Source organism: Ursus americanus, chromosome 27 (genome assembly GCF_024610735.1).
Source record: "Ursus americanus isolate L20-20 chromosome 27, mUrsAme1.1.p, whole genome shotgun sequence".
Lineage (NCBI taxonomy): Eukaryota > Metazoa > Chordata > Mammalia > Carnivora > Ursidae > Ursus > Ursus americanus.
The window spans coordinates 38910827-38933446 of record NC_142153.1 but is presented as its reverse complement, the minus strand read 5'-3'; the positions used below and the strand labels follow the sequence as shown (position 1 = coordinate 38933446).

The 22620-nt window shown below is 45.7% G+C and overlaps 1 protein-coding gene across 5 annotated transcripts in view; it reads right to left on the bottom strand.

Moving 5' to 3' along the window:
* Positions 1-22620, bottom strand: part of STOX2 (storkhead box 2) — a 210382-nt gene that overhangs the window by 80396 nt on the left and 107366 nt on the right. The window lies entirely within an intron of this gene.

Below are 22620 nucleotides of genomic sequence, written 5' to 3'. Positions count from 1 at the left end.
GACATGCCTACTCTTCATTTTTGAATGTAAGTCCGGTTGGACCCGGCCACCGACCCCACTCAGAGCAGCATTCAGGCAAACTGCCAACATAGCCACGGAAGCACCGTGGCCTCGTCTAATAAAGGAGGCGGCTTATTACGGCTTCCTGGGTGTTTGAACTAAGGCGAGAAGACACTGTCTTCTCCGCATTGGAAACTCCCTCAAGTCAGAGGAAGAAATCATGACAGCCTTTCAAGAAAGTGATGGCTACACGGGGAATCAGAATGAACTAGGAGAATTCTCGATTAATAATTTTTTTTAAATGACAGATTTTTACTTCAGCCGAAGCATCACGTATATGAAATACTAGTTTCCATAGGTTTGGGATTCTCCTTGCATATGCTACTGAGCTTTCTCTCAGGCAGGGAATGGAAAGGAAAACCCCAACGAACGTCCGTCAGGTGCCGTGGGGGTTACCACAGTCCCCCCGACAAAGGGAGGGTTTAACGGTGCATTAGACACCGGTGCAGAAAAAACTGTGACATGAAAACTTAAGATACTGTCATGATTATTTCCCTCCTTGCTTATGATGCCTACGCCAGAGTTTGCTAAAATTAGTAAGATAGTGCCTTTGTGAAGAAAACTCATAATACGCAAAAGTGTCAATCCTCTGGCCACCAAACTACATCTCAAATTGTTTTAAGTATTGTTCATTCTTACAAAACTTGTCTCCATCACAGTTATAATGGAAATAAGGTAACGGAGCATTTACAAGACCTGTAAGTGGTTACAAAGATAATACCGCACAAAGTTAGGAAGTTAAGATGGTGTCACACAAGCAGGCTGATAATTCCAAATATTAAAGAATTCCATGCACTTATATTTCTTAAGTAAGCTTATTTGTGATAAAGACTCAAAAAGTCCTGAGTTCCTCATACCCTAGGTTTTTCATTTATGGTCTTCAGACACAGTTGTTCCTACAGAATGTTCACGTATCATCACAATTTCAATGCTTTGGTCCATATTTTCGGTTTTTGAGCAACTGTCTAATGCAAAAAAAAAAAAAAACCATAAGGCCTTATAAGAAAGTAAAATAATATATGACAATAAAGTAAAATAGTTTTTCCAATAAATTCATGACCCACTGTAAAAGAAAAAAAACGCACAACCTTTACAGGAGAAACATAAAGTGTTATACATCGGTCACGGCCTTCTGCCAAAGAAAAGCCACGTGGAAGCAATTAGAAATGAGTAGAATCAGGTGGGCATTTCACAGCACGGTGGCTTCACCAGGACAGATGTGGAGAGTCACGTGGACAGCGCACAGTGACTCCAGAAGCAAGAACAGCCTTGGCCGAGGCCAGGAGGCAGGCTGTAGCAGCACTCAAGTTTAAATTCTGTTCACGTTGGTCACCCTTAGGGAGTTGGACTGGGTGGGAAGGATTTCAAGCTTAAGGTTATGTACAGGTATACTGTTTGACATTTCTACAGCAACGTATTTCTTTTGTAACTTTTAAAAGTAACTTTTTCTCTCCAGGGAATCTTTTAGAGTCTCCAATCCAAATCTGAAATGCAGAACGTTCGTTTCAACACCTACTCAAGGTACTTCAAGGCATATAATGTACCCTATTCTCAGGTTTTTGACCTTAAAACTTAAGAACCTAAGAAATTAAGACCTAAAAACCTAATAAGCACCTAGGAAAAAATGTCACCTAATTATTACTCTTACATCCTCCTTCCGGAATGTAAATACCATTATTATAAGTCTCTGTAGGAGCAGAGGGGAGCGGAGGAAAGCAGCAGTTTTTAAGTCCATCCTAGGGCCCAGGCACAATGTCAGCTCCTTCAACATATTACCATCCCATCCATTCCCATAACCACCCACAAATCAGACGTAGGGAGTTGTGTTACAGGTGAAGAAAAAGACTCAGAGAGCCTAAAAGGATTTTTCCAGATCATCTAGCCAAGTGCTGGGGCTTGGTTTGACTTCCACCAGCTACCGAACTGCTCTGCCCTTCTCATGAGCGGCCTCTGACCACTCACCCATCTCTCATCTCATCTGTTGCCCTTCTAGTTTTTCTGGAACAGGCAGATAGATCTATTCACCCTTATAATTCTCTACGGAGTTGATCCCCAAATGCTGCACTCCAACCCGAAGGGAAAGACAACTCTAAATACGGATTTGCCATTTTCGTTTTAAGTCTTCCTCTTCTCGGGGCGCCTGGGTGGCTCAGATGGTTAAGCGTCTGCCTTCGGCTCAGGTCATGATCCTGGGGTCCTAGAACTGAGCCCCACATGGGGCCCTGGCTCAGTGGGGAGTCTGCTTCTCCTTCTCCCTCTGCCTGCCCCCCCCCATGCTCTCTCTCTCTCTGTATCTCTATCTCAAATGAATAAATAAAATCTTTCCCAAAAAATCCTCCTCTTCTCCTTCAGCAGGGTGATACCAATTAGAGACGTTTGGGACATTTGTGAGGCAATTTTGTTTGCCGCAACCCAAGAGAGGGTGTCATTGTAGGTTCCGTGGCTGGGGTCCCACTGCAGCACGTGGGACAGGCCCCCAGAGGGCATGCTCTTGTGTGGGCTCCCCAGTCCTGCTGGACATCCATTTCGTGAAATGCTTATTTGCACTTAGAAGAGAACTACATTTTACATGTAAACACAAAACTGTCTCACCCGCCTTTAATAAACGCGGACTTTGCCAGGAGATTACAACTGGACACGGCATAAATTTTGCTTTGTTTACAATGTTGCCTTGAGTTATTCCTCACCGCAGAAAATTGTGTCCATAATGGCAACGGCGATGGTTGCTGGGGCCGCCCTGCAACACAGCTGGACTGGCCTGCGTTTGCATTCGGGATAACCGCTGACCAGTGCAGGCATCTGACCACTACAGCGGGTTTTCCCGTGAAGCCCTGGCCCAGCATTTACACAATAAAATACTCATCATTTTATTACGCATTGCATTCTTTTTATTTCTCACTTATTCTGCAACTAGGAAGATATTGGTTTTTGAAATTATGTGTACAGGTAAGATTATATTTCTCGGTAGGAAAAGAAGCATGACCAAGGTATTTGTGGTAACAAAGGAGGTCTGACGAGGCTAAGAGGGTTGAAAACCCCTGTTTTAAATCAAAGAATTACTGAATGAGAGAATTTGGATATTTCTTTTAGAGAACTCTGTCACTAATTGCTGTGTAACTAGAAAAGTCAGTAACGGAGACAGAGGCAAAAGACAAGCTACATAAAAAATAAGAGATGTCTACACACTTAACTCAAGATGCCTGAATAAGTCCCTGATTCAAGAGAATGGGGGTGGGGCAGGACATCAGGAGAGAGGGGCAGAGATTGTTCGATTCAACATATTTACATTTTATCTTTAAATAGGTGGGAATCAGATTTGAATTTTATGCTGCTTCCAGCCCTATACCCTCTTTTTGTGAATTCTTTAAGTGTCCTACCTTCTGTTTACTGTCCTTTCATTCTCCCTTTGGAGGTTTTTCCATTTATTTAATTTTTTAAATCATATTATATATTTTTTATTTAATTTAAATTCAATTAACTAACATATAATGTATTATTAGATTTAAATATCTCCCTAAGAGGGGCGCCTGGGTGGCACAGCGGTTAAGCATCTGCCTTCGGCTCAGGGTGTGATCCCGGCGTTCTGGGATCGAGCCCCACGTCAGGCTCCTCCGCTATGAGCCTGCTTCTTCCTCTCCCGCTCCCCCTGCTTGTGTTCCCTCTCTCGCTGGCTGTCTCTATCTCTCTGTCGAATAAATAAATAAAATCTTAAAAAAATATATCTCCCTAAGATATCTTAAATCCTGTCCAGAGAGAGAGGATGAGGTGAAGAGCAAATAAATAATAAATGCTTTTCCAAACATGAGATAATACCATGTTAACTACTGCACCCCAAGCCAATGGTTAGGGACACTCAGGTTGGGCACAGTGTATTATGACCTACAACTTCCCCCATCTTTTTGTACAGATTTTTATATAACCACTTTAATTTCAGTAAGATTAAACATGCTTAAGAAAAGCCATTCCCAAAGATGCCTTTTACTAAATCTACAGTGTTAAATTTAAAATGAATCACTATCATTTCAAATACATTGGGGAAAGGTATGATATTCGTATCTGTCCATAAATTGAAATAAACGTTGGATGTGAACTAGATAATCTGATTCTGAAATTATCTGGGAGATTTAGGGGAGGCCTTTATATGGCTGCCCATTAAAAATGTAAGTATTAGGGTAATATAAACATTAACCAATAAAGCACTCAGAAAGTGGTGTGATAGCTGTGGGTTTTTTTCACTGTCATTTAGAATGTGAATCTACCTCTTGCCGACCTTGTACGTATGTCCGAAGGATACACGGAAAGACACAGGCAAACTCTTTAGAAGAAGTACTTTACAGGGGTGCCGGGTGCCCCCAAAAAATAAATAAAATCTTTCAAAAGAAAAAAATAAGTGCTTTATAAATACCAGGTATTTTTGAAGTCGTGTTCTGCAAGAGGCTATAAATACTGTTCCAACGAGGCGCTCTCCTGTGGGACATGTCTTCAGCTGCAGAGCTGCGGAAACACCCACACGTCCCACAGGTCTGACAGCAGCGGGAACACGGCGCACGGGAAGCCGGCCTCCCCGTCTCGTAGCCAAACTGCACGCGCTTCGGGAGGAGCCGCCAGACTCCTCACCTTGCTCGAGGCTCCAAACAGTAACTGGGTTACTCAGGAGCCACATGATCCCTTGCGTGAAACAAGGCGAATCCAGGCGCTTAGGCCCTTCAGAGGGAACGACAGCCACGCGCAGCATCCCGAGCGTATGGCGCAGGCGGACTGCGCAGCGGCACTCCAGGGGGAATGTCTATCGAGCGCCTCCAACGGGGACATGGGCCGCAGTGCCTCAAACACAGCACAGCCGGGATGGAACTCGCCGACGTCCTCCACCCCGAAGCCGCTCCTCGCCTCCTGCATTTTTCATCAGTAAACGACGCCCCTCCCTCACCCGCGCAGCTGGGTGCTATCCTCCACTCCTCCCTCCCGCCCATCCGCCATGTCTGCTGGATCCCCACGCTCTGTCAGTTGGGTCTCCAAGGGACCCCTCGGGTCTGTCCCCCACTCTGCCTCGCCATCGTCTTCGTAAGCTCCTGGCTGCCACCTTCTGAGGCCTGGGTCCCTGAAACAGCCCTCACATGGTCTCCGTGCCTCCCCTTCTGCCTTCCTCAATGCAAAGTACTGTAACGTCACTTTCTAGATTAAAAACCTGCCATGGCTCCTTGTTTACTGCTTCTTGAATAATATGCAAACTCCTTAACCCTAGAAGCAGGTAACCACCACATGTCTCAGTCTGTCTGGGATAGTTGCACCTTCTGCCTGTTATTCTGGTGTATTTATTAATAGTGCCCCCTTTCACTGGTCCATGTGTTCCAGTTTGGGTGATAAAATTATATGGTCTCCCTACCTACAAAGCCCCTTCTGAGTTGCCTTATTCTCTCCAGACTCAGGTCTGGCTTCTCCTTACCTTGCACACTACCTTCCAGGCATAGTGAATGTCTCTCAGTCCCCTTCTTTCCCAATGCCTGCAGACTCTAAGAAGACTCTGTGTCTTGTACTCTCCCTAGGCGCCTGGTACCGAATATACTGCTTGCACACAGACCCCAGATATCATGGAATAAACCAACCAAAGAGAGTCCCAGGAATACGGTAGCTCCATAATGAGTCTATTGTAGCAGATGACTGATGAAAATCTTTTGCGAAATCAAAAGGAAAAATGACTCCGCAAGCGAGGGTCTGGATTTAAGGCAAGCATTTCAACCATAAACTCTAGTTCCTAGATGACTGTCTTAAAGGGCTGTTTTGATACTAATACATTTTCATAATCCGTCAACAGAAATTTCTATTATGGCCGATGCTCAGTCTCTTTGCTTGGGAGACACCTATAGAAGCCACATAAGGCTCCTAGAGTCTCACGCAAGAAACACAAAACAAAACACTGAGAACTGGATCCGTATTCTGAGCCAGGTTTTCAGAAATACTGATGGGTGGCATAAAAAAAATTATATATATATATATATATATATGGCTTCTTCCTCCAAAAAAAGAAAAAGGCGAGAAATATAACTTCATATTGTTCTATTATGCTTTAAAAATTAATACTGAAACCCCGGTTCCTTCTTAAAAACAAAAGTTATGTAGCTAGGATAATTAGCTGCAAGAGCTGGACAAAAATAATCAGAAAGCAGTGCACAGAGTGCCAACAAGACAGCTGTTGTACCTCAGAAATGCATGTAACTACGAGCTCATCAATGCTGCGGCCCTCCACCACACAGTGCTGCTAAATGGTCTTTTTTTGGGTACGTGTGGGGGTGGAGCGAGAAGGGAAAGTTATGAATCCTTCGCGAGAGTCTCTTTGTTCACTTGGTTTTCATGTTTACAAAAGGCTCAGAAGAAGCTGGTGCGATCTATGGCCGAAGAGTCTAGCACTTTCTCAGTCTCACTTGTATATCTGAAATATGCCCATCAATCAATCAGTTATTGATATAAATGATATCTCAAAATTACCCTCACGAAGGCAATGGCCCAACATTACTTACACTTAATGTAGTAAGAGGGGAAACTGCGTACTACTTCTAAACCCACCAGACCAAGACTACTCTTCCTTGAATTCCTAAAACATCTGTATCTAAGTACGTGCTGGATTAGTCGATGAGGGAAGGCACAGAACCAAAACACAGCATAAATTATCTGACGTAGGTATAGTTAGTTACTCAATATCTGGGGTGAGCTCTGTATTCTTTGGGCTCACCCGCCATGTTGTACAAAAGAACCTAATTATTACTAATGAGTAGGTCCCCGGACTTCAGCAAATCTCTACATTCCTAAAGATGGCTATATTCCATGTAATTTTCCCAAATAACTACAAATTTTAAGTTACCTCTTTATATCTTTAAAGACTGTGCATGAAACTTAAGACAGCGATTAAAATACGGTTATTCATCTGCGCGCATTCTTGGACAGTTACCGAAGTTGATCTTTCTGGGCTTTGAGTTACATCACAGGCCCAAACCATCACCCAATTTTGTATTTCACACTTTATCCAAAGCTTCTATTTCTCTGCGTAAGAACTACGGCTTTCTCAGACATTTTCATTTCCTTTTCATTCTTACCACCAAAAGGAGTGGTTGGGGTTCTTCTCAGGACCTTTCCCAAAAGGAAACCAAGGAAATTCTCTCCTGTCTCGGAAACTTTGAGAGAAGACTCAGGCCACCCTGGACTGGACGCTGGACAGGAGGCTCAGCCCACTCACTGGGTTAGCAGCCCACACCCACATGGACAGGACACTTGATCGAAATTTGAGCCTCCACAAAACGACGAGTTTATTCTAGACCTCCTTCGTGATCACCCATTAGTAACTGAAATCTCTAATAAATCAATCCCTGAACCCCAAGGCTCTCCTCCATTATCTTCTCCACAATACTCTCCACCTGAACTAGAAATTTCTCAAGAACCTTGAGAAGGCAAAAGCCAAAACCCGTCAGGCACGGAAGCAGCCTTAAACAGGTGTGTTTTGCTACTGTTGTTTTTAGTCCCCAGAGCTTCTCTTCTGCAAATGAAGGCAGCCAGACAGGCTACGGACACTCGGGACCACTCTGGGAAGACCCACCAGGAACAGGAGGGGCGACACCAGACGCAAAGACGCCCTATCGTTAGAGCTGGGCCCCCTTCTTCAACGAGGTAAGAGGAACAACCACGCTCAAGACAGACAGCCTGAGGCAAAAACGAATGTGTTCGAAAGAAGCTGCCACAAAGCAAACAATGCAAAACGGAACCAATGCAATCCCACGCTGTGGATTCTCAGGGCCTCTATTCAGCTGGGAGCAAATCTGCAATTTTTCCTCTTGGTGGAGGACCATGACCGCCATGCTGGTCCTATCACAGCCTCCGCAAGACAATCCTCCAACAGCGCGGAGCCAAGTCACTTTCTGGGCAACGTGGGGGGAAGCCTGTGTGCCCTTGCCAAGGGGGTGCTCGCTGACCTGCAGATAGAAAGTGGGGTAACTACTAAGAGAGAGGACAGAACAGACAGACGGGAGCTCCTCACAGATGGAGAACCCTGGGTAAGTCCCAGAAAGGGCAAAACAAGGCAGTAATTAGGATGTCACAGCAGCACACACGCACACTCCTACCTCCTATCAAAAACATCAGTTGGCAACCTCATGACTATTAAGTCCTAATTGCTACTTCCAGATCAGTAACACGTGTGCTGAAAAAGTACCACGTCTATCCCGCAAAGCCAATCTATTTTAGACACACTGTTTAAAACTGCTCCCTACAGGTCAGGGAAATTGTAATTACTGGCAGTTAAGCCTTTCCTACCCCTAAAACAAAAAAAGATATAGTTCTAAGAAATAAATGACCCCTTTTTAGAGACCCAAAGCTGCTGATTGCTATCCTCAGACCATAAGGTTATTATTAATAAGAAGAACTATTAACAGTTACTGAGCACAAATTTTGTGCCAAGCACTACTCTCCAGATTTTACATTTATTAAGGCATTTAATCCTCAAAACAACCCCATAAGTAGATGCTGTTATCATCCCATTTTACGCATGGGACACAGAGAGGCCAGGCTGTACAGGTGCATGACCTGTGTCCGAACTCCGGCAGCCTTCTCCCCAACCTGGGCCTGGGCCAGTCTTGCTGGCGTTGACTCTACTTCCAGAAAACCAACTGAAAAGTCTGTGCGTACAAAGAATAGATAACTGGCTGGAAAACAGATAAGGGTCGATGACTAATACTCGCCATGATGTACCGTTGTGGGTTCCTCATGGGATGCCGCCACTTTTGCATTACCATATTTTTATTTTTTCTTTCTGTTAGCTGTACATTGACACCTGACTCACAACCCAGGTTCCGTCTCCTAATCTGTTGGATTTGGTTAAAAACACCACTTGGGGCACCTGGGCAGTGCAGTCGGTTAAGCGTCCGACTCTTGGTTTTGGCTCAGGTCATGATCTCAGGGTCGTGAGACTGAGCCCCATGTCAGGCTCTGCGCTGAGCAAGGAGCCTGCCTGAGATTCTATCTCCCTCTCGCTCTGCTCCTACCTCCACCTTTTCCTCTCTCTCTCAAAAAACAAACAAACAAACAAACAAACAAACAAACAAAAACCACCACTTGCCTTATCCTAATTCTAACCTGGAGGATGAAGAACTAAAGGTTTTTACTAAGGAAACTTGGCTCTGACTTCCAATCCTAGCTCTGACGTTTACCGACTATGTAATCATAGTCAGCCTCAGACTCCCTCTCAGTAAACTGATATAATCATAGTACCGACCTCAAAGGATTGCTGGTCGTATTAAGTATCTATGTAGCTGGCATCTCACGGGCCCTCAATAATGAAGGACAGTATTAGCACAAAATTCTAAAATCCTTTGGGAAAAACAACATGGTTTTTACTTATTTCTTCTGGGATATATATTTATCATTCTGACTGTCTTGTATGCTTCATTTATTTTTAATTTTCGTATTTATTTATTTTATCTTGAATATCACCTTTTTTCAATTTTACTTTTTAAGTTTACCTTGAATAATATTAATTTATCTTGAATATGTATTTACACATGATGTATTTATGTAGTGTGCATTTTTAGTGTATTGCTTATGGATTTTAGACACATATCTGTTCTCATATAGATAACAGAAATATGTATTTCTTCTTAAAAGGAAAGCAGAAGACCCAAGATGTTGTTAAGGATGCAGAATTACCTCATCTTCCCATATAAGAAAATTTCATTTTAATTCGGAATCTACCAATCTGGAGTTAGGGAATTACAGAAGAGGGCTGGGCTGGAGGTCATCTTTACTTCAGTTAGGATGGATAAGTCGCATAAATATGGTTTCAAGGGATCATATCAATTACTGAAGAAGGAAAAATAACCTGTTTTCAAATACTAGAGCAGCAAATTCTTACATGGCAACAACTGATATGCTAATTATAAATAATTTATCCATTCGTTAGATAGCCTGAGGACATGAAAGTAATGACTCCATTTCATTAAACATTCTATAAAATTTAAATCTTTCACTTATTTAGACAAGTCTTCTTCCTAATTATCCCAAATTAGTGCAATTCTAGTCCTAGTTATATTTATTACATTGTCTAGTGGGACATTATATACATAGCAAGTCCCATCTGACAAAGGCCTAATTAGATGATCAATTTTTCTTGACTAGAACTACAGAAGAACGCCAATGGTCCTGAAGAAAAACTTCTGCATGATGCTATACTCAGATCTGAATTATTCTTGGAACAATGTTAAAAGGAATTTGGGATGACTCAGTTTGAGAAAAAAACTCAAATTTTTGCCCTCTGTATTCCCGTCGAATTTGGATTCAGCTTTTGAGTATTCAGAATAACCATCATCAGAGAACTATCCAGAAGATTAAGCAAAATCCCCTGGATCCCTCGTCATACGCTGTAGCTGTCCTTCCCAGTCCACACCTCCAATGAGACACCACCTCCGGCGTCAGTGGAAGGTGACAACACAGAGACAGAAGGAACCTCAGCTTCTTAGGATCCTTGATCCTTCTGCCTGGCAAAGTGCCAATCCTAGAAAAATCCGAATGTCTGGTTTTTCCACTTCTGCACTCAGCTTAAAGACACTAGTTATGAAAAACACTCAATCAAACTAAATTAAATTTAAAATTAAATGCCTCCACAAACTCACGGTATCTGGCCCCAGCTGGGCTCCTCAAGAAGTTGCCCACCAATCTGTCTACACACCCCTCTTCTGGTGCCAACACGACTATTTGGACTTCACCACCTTACCCATCTCCCCTTCCACCTCTCGCAGCCGGTGGCCAACTTCCTGCTTCTAGGAGGAGACAGACACCATGGCACTGAAATCCCTCCACATTCTGGCCCCTGTGACCCTTCCTAGCCTGTTGATAACCACTCCCCTCCCCCCCAGGTCTTCCTCCAGGTCCGTCAACCCGCTGCCCCGAGCCAGGATGGTCTCCTACAAATCACGGCATGCCACAGCCCTGCCCAGAATTCTTCTGGGACTCGTTATCCTCCGAATAAGCTCACAGCTCCTCAGTTTGAACCCGAAGACCCTTCTAGATCTTACCCTGTACTCTCTCTAGGATCTTAACCAGTATCTCCCATCACCCCCAGCTCGCCTCCAAAGGGAGAGAGCTGCCTGTGTGAATCCCCCTCCGGCTGTCTGTCCCTCCTTGCCCATAGGACGCCCCCGGAACCTGTAAGGGCCGACTCAGGGCCACTGTCCCTCTCCTGAAGTCCCCTCCAGTCCCGCAGATTTCTGCCAGGCACTCCTGCTGGGCGGCACCCCTCCCTCAGCTCCCCCCAAGCTCGGTTCTAGCCTACTGCTCTCTCCCACGGTACCATCCCATGGTTCTGTCCTACTGCTGCCTCTTCTAGGGCTCCGGGAAATTCGGGATTCCCGAAGGCCAGGACCGGTGTGCACGCTCCACAGCGACAGGCACTCAGGCTCTCCCACCAGCGCTCCGTGGACGTGAGAGGACGGGGCCGAGGGAACAAAGGGATGAAAAAAACGGAGAGACTCACTGCCCCGGGCGAGGGACGCAAAACCAGTGGCTACCACCCCTCACAGTGCCTCAGAATCACCTGGGGCGTCTTCAAAACTACAGGACCCTGGGCCTCATCCCCCAGTGACCAACCTAAGTCCTTGAGGAAGGAGGCCGAGACGTGTGTCTGCTCAGCCAGCTCCCTGGATGATTCTGCAGAAGCAAGCAACTGTGCGCGGGCCCACAGGTGACACCCGGGAGCCGCGGTCCACACCGCACGATCCTAGCCTGGCTCCCTCCGGCCGAGCGTATCCGGAACGCGAGGTCGGGAGCAAACCTCCGTGCTCACCTGCCACACGCACCACACGGCTTCAGGCCGCCCTCCCTCCCCCGTCCGTGAGGACTTGTGACTTCTCACGACCCAACATCGCCCTGTGCGGTTCACCTCCACGGAAGCTCCCGGCTCTCGGGCCGCTGCAAGCACCTGGAGGGTTAGGGCTCTTGTCCTCACGCCCCAGGGCCCTGCCTCGGAGCTGACTCCGCAGGCAGGAATAGCGCTCGGATGATCAGAGGTTGACTCGACCCACATTTAAGTACGTCTCTCAGTTGAAAAAAATAAGAAAAAGGCTTTCAAAGAAACTAGAAGCTCCTTGTGTTACCCGCTCTACCTTTACCTTCCACTGTGCTTATTAACCAAGGGGCTGTGGCCTTCTTGGGAAAAAATAAAAATAAAAAGCCTCCAACGCTCATCATGTTTCTGTGCGTGGGAGATGACCCCATGGAGATCACTCCACCTTCCTTCCAGCTCCCCAGGGAAGAAAGAACAGAGCGAAGCTATGAATATCTGCACTTCCTAAAATACATGACTAAGACCACCTCACATCCGTTAGGATGCCCGCTGCCAGAAGGAAAGGGCACTGGGGCGGCTCAGTCAGTAAGCGTCTGCCTTTGGCTCAGGTCACGATCTCAGGGTCCTGGGATCGAGTCCCACATCGGGCTCCTTGCTCGGCGGGGAGCCTCCTTCTCCCTCTGCCTCTGCTGCCTCTCCCCCTGCTCATGTGCTCTCTCTCTAGCTCTCTCGTTCTCTCTCAAATAAATAAATAAAATCTTTATTAAAGAAAAAGGAGAGGAAGGAGGGAAGGAAGGAAGGTGGGAGAGAGGGGTGGAGAGAGGGCAGGGAGGAAGGAAGGAAGGGAAGGGAGAAAGGGAAAGAGGGAAAGAAAAGAACAAGTGTTGGCGAGGATGTGGAGAACCTGGGACCCTAGCGCACTGTCGGCGGGGGTGTGAAATACTGCAGCTCCTGTGGAAACAGCATGGGGTTTCCTCAAAAAATTAACCACGGAATGACCATGTGATCCAGCAACTCCCCTTCTGGACATATACCCAGAAGAACTGAAAGCAGGGCTTGGAGAGATGTTTGAACCCCATGTTCACAGCAGCATTGTTCACAGTAGCCAAGAGGTGGGAGCAACCCAAGGGTCCGTCGACAGATGACTGGACACACAGAATGCGGTCTGTACATACGCGGGAGTATTATCTCTCCTTAAAAAGGAAGGAAATCCTGACACCTGCTACAACATGGATGAACTCTGAAGACATTTTGCTGAGTGAAATAAAAGGACACGAGGGCACATTTGTCACAAAAGGACAAATACGGCGTGACTGCATCTGTATCAGCTACTTCGAGTAGACAGCGTCACGGAGCTAGGAGTGGGTGAGGAGGGGGACATATTGGGACAGAGTTCTCGTTTTGCAAGATGGCGGCCGTTCTATGGATGGATGGTGGGGACTGCACGACACGTACGTACTTAAGGCCACTGAACTACACTTCGAAAGAATTAAGATGACAAATTTTAGGGTACATGGATTTTACCACAATGAAAATAAAAGGAAAAAAAAACATGACTAAAGAATGAGTGCAGAGAGTTAAATATTCCTGTACCTGAGAGCAAACTATTCATCTCAAAGCAGCAGGGCACAGGGAATTGGTGAGAAGTCTCATCATTTCCATACGTTTTATTTCCTGCATATCGTTAAACACTTTTCTCTAAAGAAGTACTTGACTAATCAAATCTCTCCCAGATTGCTTTCCTGGCAATAAGAAGTTAAAACAAAGATATGCAAAAATTCAGAAATTCTAATCTTGGGAAACTGAATACAAGGGAATATGACCTTTTCCATTCTGTGAGTTGAGCTAGTTTGGTGCCTTGATTCTAACGTTAATACAGAGAAACTATAAGTCACATTTTTTTTAAATTTAAGAGCTGACAATTTTGTTATATTTATTTAGTATTTTTAAGTCTGGTACAGACAGAATGCAAGTGTTCACCGATTAACCATAAAACAGGGGAAGAGTTAATAAGAGATACAATTTTTAACTATTACATAGTGTCTAAAAGCAAGTTCTGCGTTTGTTCGTTTTTTTTGAAAACCCGGTGTATCATAGAGCTTGTGACTATTCTTAAATATTCTAAAGAATAGGGGAGTTTGCTTTATTTATTTTACTTTAAATGTTAGACACTCCAGGGACGCCTAGCTGGCTCCGTTGGTACAGCATACAACTCGTGATCTCTGGGTTGTAGGTTCAAGCCCCATGCTGGATGCAGAGATTACTTAAAAACAAAATCTTTAAAAAAAAAAAACCCATACACTCCAAGGGTTACATAGGTGCTAGATTTTGCAAGTCCCCTGGCCAGCAGAAATACTAAATGATTATGTTTTCATATTATTCACATTCACTGCGTTGCCATGGGCCACTGAACTCACCTCCCTTGGCCACTGAAACAGTAGGAAAGACCGTGCAGGGTTTTCTCAGAGTGATTCCTATGGGGAATCATAGAGACATTTTTTTCCTTTTCCTCTAAACTGAAGATGTTATGATCTACCTCTGATGTACTCTAAACAGTTAACTGACTCTTTTCAAAGATATAGTCCACTTACCCTTTTAACCATCTATACTTTTTTTAACATATTCACCAAAATTCCTACTTTATTAATTTATTTTTTTTTAGATTTTTTTAAAATTATTTGACAGAGAGAGAGAGCAAAAGCAGGGGGAGCAGCAAAGAGAGGGAGAAGAGGCTCCCACTGAGCAGAGAGGCCAATGTGCGGCTCGATCCCAGGATGCTGGGATCATCACCCAAGCCAAAGGCAGACACTTAACCAACTGAGCCATCCAGGCGCCCCTATTAATTTCTTGACTACCTTTTATTTAGTCCTATCTTGTGCCGTGCAGACCAATATAACTCTCCTTCTTTGCCCCCCCCCATACCGTCATTTAAAATTATTGTGCAGAGTACTGTCCAATTATTCAGTTATTTGGATCCCGGCCTGTAGTACTGCTCAGAACAATGCTCAGTCTGAGCTCTTACAACAGACGGCCCAAGTTCAACAGCACCAACGTTTCTGCAGTGATCGTTCCTAACTACAAAAGGAAAGAGTACAAGAGAAAATGAGCCTGCAGAAGAAAATGGTTTACAAATAAATGAAGTGACGTTTACGTGGGGAACTTCTTTCCATTCGAAGTTTCTCAAATTTTGTTGTCAAGTCCTTTTGTGCCCAAACAAGTTAAGACCTAGGAAGACTGTGATCCCCACTGTTTCATCTCCTCCAAGAATCAGGGATGTTCACCGCATGATGGTTGGCTCAGGGAAACATGAGGCCAATTAAGTCAAGGAGGAGCTCACGATAGACGGATGAAGAAACTCTAAGGCGGTAAGAGAAAGGCTATGAAACACCAGCAGGAAAAAGATTCCAGCAACTCCCACCCACTGTCCCTCCCACCATCCCTCCCACCGTCCCTCCTACCGTCCCCCACTACCATCCCCCCTCACCATCGGCCCCTCCACCGTCCCCCACCCCATTGCCTGCCAGATTTTAGGAGACTACAGTCCTTTAGGCAAGTCAAGGTAACTCTTAGAACTTTCGCTGGCAGAATAGAGGTAACTTTCAAATAACATACACGAATATTTGAGGTTAAACTCGTCGGAATATGCAGGAAAGGCGAAAATCTGTCCTCTCAGTACAACACAGGTCTATCAAGTGGGGGAGACCTACAGTAAGAGCAAGACAAACCACCAAAGCAGTCAAAGAAATGACTTGATATTTACTTAAAAATAAGAAGTGAATTTTACTAACATCTGACACATAGACTAACAGTTGAATATACATGACTTAAAGTGTATGTGTGTCTGTGTGAGTGTGTGTGTGTGTGAGTGTGTGCGTATGTGTATGTGTGTGAGTGTGTGTGTATGTGTGTGTGTGAGTGTGTGTATGTGTGAGTGTGTGTGTATGTGTGTGTGTGAAATATAAAATCTCAGTTTTGTGATCCGTGCTGCTTCCAATACTAATTAGTGGCTGCCTCGCAGGACTGTTGTGTGAAATGATGAGATGCTCTTACCCCCTGGCTGGCACCAAGTACATGCCCAGTAAACAGTGGCTCCCTTCCTGGGGGGAGAAGGGGACTGAGAGTAAAAAGGCTCCCCCCAGTATCTACATTTCAGGGCCACACAGGAACTATGCTTAGGTCCCAGGCCCTTCGACCTCTGGCTTCCCACCATCAAGATGAACAGAAACCTCCCAGGCCCACACTATCTACACAAATGGTGTGTAACCACTGGACACACCTACCACAAACCCACAGCACCAACCCCACCTGAGGACACTCGCAGGGCCTCACTGGCGAGAACCTTGCACACCTCTGGCTGCATTTGATGACGTAACCTCCACTACCGGTCCTTAAGATCGGGATGGTATACCGCTTACTTTGCCTTTGGCATCCCAAACCTATGGACCCCAAACTGTAGCACCCCTTTACCTCCTACACAATTCAGGGGGACTTCTGACCTGAGATTCCATGGGACCGTCCCAAGCCACCTACGGAGGGAAATGGGCTTGGTTCGGAGGAGAGAAGCCACTGGGCTTCACTTTCAAAACTGCCCTTGATAGATGTACCATAGACAGCATTCCTTTCTCACGCTGCGTTTCCGTGCCTGTCGATTTCATTGCACACACAAACACACGCAAGCACGCTGCCCAGCCTCCGCTCGGAAGAGGCTTTTTTCCCTTTACCTTCAACTGAAAAGTCAATGCAGGTAGCTCAGATGAAGCTGCGTCGGATTACGCGGGGCACGGCTCCTCCCATTCTAGAGAAGCCAAGCTCTCTTAGATGTACCTCCCACAGGAGTGCTGAATACACAACAATTCTCTACCATTCTTCCTAAGATGGAAATTCAAGGACAAGTGAGCCCACTTAGGTAAATGAATAATTCTGTAGATTTCTTAGGAGATCACATACCAAAATCAATAAGAAATGGAATGTTTGATTTCTGATGAAATGAGAACCAAGCGTAAGAGTCAGATCGCACGCTGGTTTTTAACTCTCCCTGATCATGGGTAGGTTACCTGTTGTCTCCCTTTTCCTGCACCCTCAGGTGTTAAACTTTTAGGAACAAGTCAGTCCTGTAGTTATGCCCCCAAAGAAATAATCATATAGCAGCAAAAATGTGCAGAAGTTCTTACCCTGTGTCAGGCTCTATGCTAATTACTCTGCAAGCCTTTGCTCCTTTAATGCACATTAACAACTACCCGTTCGATACTCTTTTATCCTCATTTGGCAGAGCAGACAGAGGACAGACTGATCCCATAAATGGCCAAGATTATACAGGCAGCAAGTGGGTGCGAGGACACCGGGGTACAGCCCTCCGATTTCAAAGCCCTAAGTCACAACGCTCGACTGCTCTATAAAGTGACTGAAACCAGTCTTCCAAAGGCAGAAAAGCCCGTCTGACACTGGGACCATCCTTCCTGTCCAGCTCCCGGGGGCATGTCTACTCCCTGGATACACAAACTCTTGTAACGCATTTTTTTTTTAAGTTTATCGACAGCCGACCATTGTCTGTTATAAATAACCAGTCAGCAAGCGTGCGGGGGGGGGGGGGGATGTCCAAATACTCCTTTCAATTATTTTAAAACCAATCAAAATGAAAACTCGAATGACCTCCCTAGGTTAAGAGAAACCAACGCTGGCTCTTGTGACAACGGTATGACGTGTGGTCCTGAGACAGTGCTTCCGATGTGCCAAGCCTGGCTGTAAGTGCTTCATGTATATTCACATAATTCACCCCAAACCTCACGGGGACATACCATTATTATTCCCATTTTGCAGGTAAGGAAACTGAGGCCCTGAAGAAATCGGTCCTTTAGCCGCATTTACCTAGCCACGCTTGGAAAGGCTGGATGAGGAAGCCAGCGTCTCTGCTCTAAATCGCACTGAGACACAGCCCCTCAGAAAAGAGAGGCTGAAATATTTATTTACTGAAATATTTTGAATAACTCGGGGAATTTCAGGGGGGGTGGAGATCCAGGCTTGGAACTCTGCAGCCAGAGCCCTTTCGGTGACGACTCCTCAGTGGCCACTACCAAACCCTGCCCCGGGGCTCTGCTCCCCACCGCCCCCTGCCCCCCCTTCCGAAGCGCGGTCCAGCACAACAGCGCCACCCTGCGAGGGGACGATGTCTCACAGCCCCCACTGCTCTGCGGACAAGCGCCAGCTCGGAAGTCTGGTCAAACCCCACCACGCACCCCTGCCCTCCCTGCCAGGCAGGCCAGCAAAGCGACCCCATGGCAAGCTCAGCTCCCACACAGAGAAATGAGGTTTCCGCCTCCCGCCAACATTCATTAAGGCGGGTGTATGAATTTCCAGGGGCTGCCAAAACAAAGTCCCATAAACTGGACAGCTTCAAACAAGAGATATTTATTCTCTCAAGGTTCTGGAGGCCGGAAGACAGAAGCAGGACTGTTTCCCCTCAGGAGGTTCTGAGGGAGAACCCATTCCAGGCCTTTCTCCTGCCTCATGATGGCTGCCAGCCGTCCCAGGCCTTCCTTGGCTTGTAGACACGCCTTTCACATCTCTGCCTTTCTTCACATGACCTTGCACCTGCGTCTGTGTTTCTTTTCTTCTTCTCACAAGGACACCAGCCTAACCAGATTACCTTACTTACATCTGACCTATTTCCAAGGAAGGCCATATTCACAGGAACCAGAGGTTAGGACTTGAATGGCTCTTGGAGGGGGGCTCATTCAACCCATGACAGTAGGGAATTAGAGATGAAGTGGGGGTTCAGATGCTGGGCAGCCCCCCAAAATGAGAAATATCCACAGTACCTCATTGCTACGAGGGCCCTTCACTTCACGTAATGATGAATAAATGATTTCAAAGCAAACGTTGGCTATGCCGAAAGCAATACGCAGCCTATTAGCTCTCTTAGGGGGATCAGCTAGACAGGAATGTGCAGCAGGGGTGAGGTGGGGGTGGTAATTGCACAGCTAGATGGTTCCTCCCTCTGAAACCACGGCCATCAGAAGGATAGGGCCAGGCGTAAGTCCTGCTCCCACTAATGCCCACAGGCAAATGCCAAATCTCTCTCTTTAATCTTCAAAACGAGAAAACTTGGCCTGGGGGGGCCATCATGGATTTGAGTAGAAAGATAAATGGAGATTTTAACTGTGTGTATGAGTTACCTAAACCATAATTTTTCAGCTGCATAGGTATATGACAGATGTTTGAAATGTACATTACTTACGTAGCTGGTCTGGTCTTCTGGCTGCTACACGCATAGCTCTAACCCTTTTCACACCTGACCGTACACATCAAACATCTCTCCTTTTATCAACAACACACCGGCTTCTAAATACACGCACACACTAATAAAGCAGATCCTGGCAGCCGAGAGCGCTTCGCATTCAGGAACGGGAGAGCAGATGACCTCCAAGCAGTCCTAACCTTGGTTCCCCACATTTGCAGCAACCCAAGTAGGACTCAGCGTGAACGGAACGCAACTGACCGTCCATCTGCTGGAAATAAAAATAAGGCGGTCGTCTGCTCCCTCTAAGAAACGGAACGTGCGGTACAAAAAGCTAAGCTAGCCTCACGTTCTCAACTAACGTGGCTAAGGGGATGAGCCGCACGCTCTGTCTGCAACCTTTCCTGCTAACACGTGTGTCTAACCAGCCCCTTACATCCAAACTGCAACTCACCATCGGCTCCACTGCCCCTGTTGCCCAGTCATATGCCGCATTCTTCCAACACAAATCTCAAGTCTTTTTTTTTTTTTAACTCTTAAATCCAGTTACAAAGAACGGCCAGTTCTTTATTATTGAAGCATCTCCCTTTCCCCTTCAGGCCCATCCCTTCTTCCTTGGCCGATACAGGTTTTCTACGACTGCGGCAGGAGTACCACTCAGGTAGGTGAGATGGTACTTACTTGAGTATTTTAACTGAAATAGTAATATATTAATAATTTTAATGGGGATTGGAAATTATCAAATGAAACCTGTAATTTCACACAGAATACAAAATCTTTTTAATTCATTTCAATAAAACAGTGGGTCAGGTGAAGGAAAAATATTAAGTAAATAATACAGGTGGTCTGTGGACATGGTTAAAATCTTGGCGGCGGTGGGCTAATGCCCAGCAGTGTGGGGAGCAATGCTCTGTGGAGGTGACTCATCATCTCATGGCTTGATCACACGGGCCCCCTCGACCACCTCCTCGCTGGTTTCCTGGCCTCGAGACTCTCATCTCTCCCATCTGTCCTGCAAGCCACCGCAGACACCCCTCCTAAAATGCTCCTTTCACCCTTGGTTCCTACCGCGTCTACAACCTTCCCTCCACCCCCCTCCTTCCCTAGCTCCTCAAATCCTACCCAGTCAGTCCTTCAAGACACAGAGAAATCTTCCCTCTGGGCAGCCTCTTCTAACTGATACCATTCTCAGAACTCCCGTTCCATTTACACCATCCATATCAACCACCCCACTTGCCTCTTGATTATATCCTATTATTTACTGCTTTCTAACGCTGCATCCACAGAGCTGGTCCTGTCTTGATCCAATTCTTTAAGAGAAGTCCTATTTTATTCCTTCCTCCAATAAACATTTACTGAGTACCCGATCTGTGCCAAGCGCTGCGGTTGCTGGCAAAAGAGAGACGGGAATAAAACACGGACTGCCACTGAGGAACTCACCGGCTCCGACAGGAGACCCACACGTGAACTTGTGGTGTGACCTAATGTGACCACGCGGTTCTGACAGGGGTACAGAACGCATGTCAGAGGAGTGATTTACTCCAGAAAGGATCTGGAGGAAGACAGAGAGAGAAGGGGTCTATGAGCTGGTTCTGGAAGGTTTAACAGTATTCCATCAGACCTCTGAAGAAGGGGGGCATGTTCTCGGCGGCGGAGGAGACATTACAAAAGTCACGAAAACGGCAGTGAGGTCTTGCTGAAGGTAAAGAGCTTCCCGAGCCTAGAGCACGAGGTGGTGGGGAACGCACAGAAAGAAGAGGTGGGAAAGGTGGGGGAGGTCATGCCATGAAGAACCTTGGTCTAGGACTTTATCCACAGGCCGAAACACTGAAAAAGAGAAATGATGTAACTATAACACAAAAACCCTCTGGGAACACCTGGAGGATGAACTGGACTGGAAGAGAGGTCAGTCTGGAAGATACTGTAATAGAACAGAAGAAGATTTAAACACCACAGATGAAGAAGGACGAGCAGATCTTAGAAATATTTAGGTGGTAGAAATTGGATTTTCTGACCAACTGGTTGTACATTCCAACGCCACATAAAAATAGCCTAGGGATTAACTACTTAGGGAAAAGTTTACTACCGACTTACAAAAATCACCCACGTCATTTCTTTCTGGTGTTACTGTGGCTAAGGTTAGTCTAGAGCTGACCACAGCCTACACGCTTCCAGACGACAAGGACCTCTACTCTTCACCTTATAGATGAGGTCCACGCAGTTTCTAGCACTGATCCACAAAAGCCACCCCCAATTCAAAAGTCAGCATATTATCCCACCAGCGAGGATCCAGCCAGACTTTGTGTCTTGGTTATAACTGCACTCAGCATAAGCAATCGTGCACCAAAGAACCTGCCATTGTCTGAACTGTCCCAACTCGCCGGGGCATAGGGAGTTTAAGCCACGATTGCTCTCGGGGTGTAAAATGCTGAGGCGTTCATACAATAATCCCATATTCCTTTTTTTCAAATAAAAACGTTCACAAGAGTGTAAAAGATATTGAAATACCACGAGAGGTGACCTTTTGTGAGCGCATTCATGTTCTCCTGGGAAATAAAGAATAAAGTCATTCACCACCAAGTGTAATATTCCTCACTTCCACTGGCCTGATGAAAGGAGTCAACACAAGTAGTTTCAAATTAAAACACAGTTGGAGTAGCTGGCTGAAAACGGATCTCTGCAAAGAGGGGAAAGGAGGCGACAGGATGCTGTTTATTAAAACTTGCATATGATTATAGTTCGCCCATCATCTCCCACCCCCGTTACCCTGATTGCCAGGACAAGCCCCGCGCATATTTAACGCAACGCTTGGGGATGGCAAGAAATAGGATTCTATTGCAAAATGAGCACTGTTCCCACATATCCCACAGACGGGGAAGCACATGACTCCAATAAGCAGAAAGGGCAAAGGTTATTTCTAACGATTTCTGTGTAAGTGCTCAGAAGTCCTGTGATGGCTCATTACAGAGTCACTGTGGGGCCCAATTCTGTAATGGAAGCGAGGACCAGAAGGACCCATTACAGACGGGAAGGGAGGTCATGTTACTCGCCAGGGACACAGCTGGTTGGTGGCAGGCCCAGATTAGAACCTCGAGTGTCCATCCTCCACTGCCAGAAAACTCTCACGTCTCTTAAAATAACAGAACATAAGGAACTGGGACACACCATCAGCTGTGCCCCAGAATTCGTTTCTGTAAAATGAAAACTAATATACTCATCAAAGTGGTGGGCTGGTCACTCCGCCCCACTGATGGTATTATTTAGATGGGGAGACAAAACCGATGTAAATTTTCTTTAAAAAGATGTCAATTTGGGGCTTTTGATTTATCTTTCTTTTCAAATCCTTTAAAGCCGTAGTTTTAAGATGTCTTTAAGATGACAAGTATCACTTTGAAAGTGCCATGACTTTGGAGGGATCTCACGTTAAGCAACCCCTTTTATGAACATGCTCGATAGACCCTTTCTCATGGAAAAACTACTTTCCAATCCCAATGCCCCCGAGCTTGGT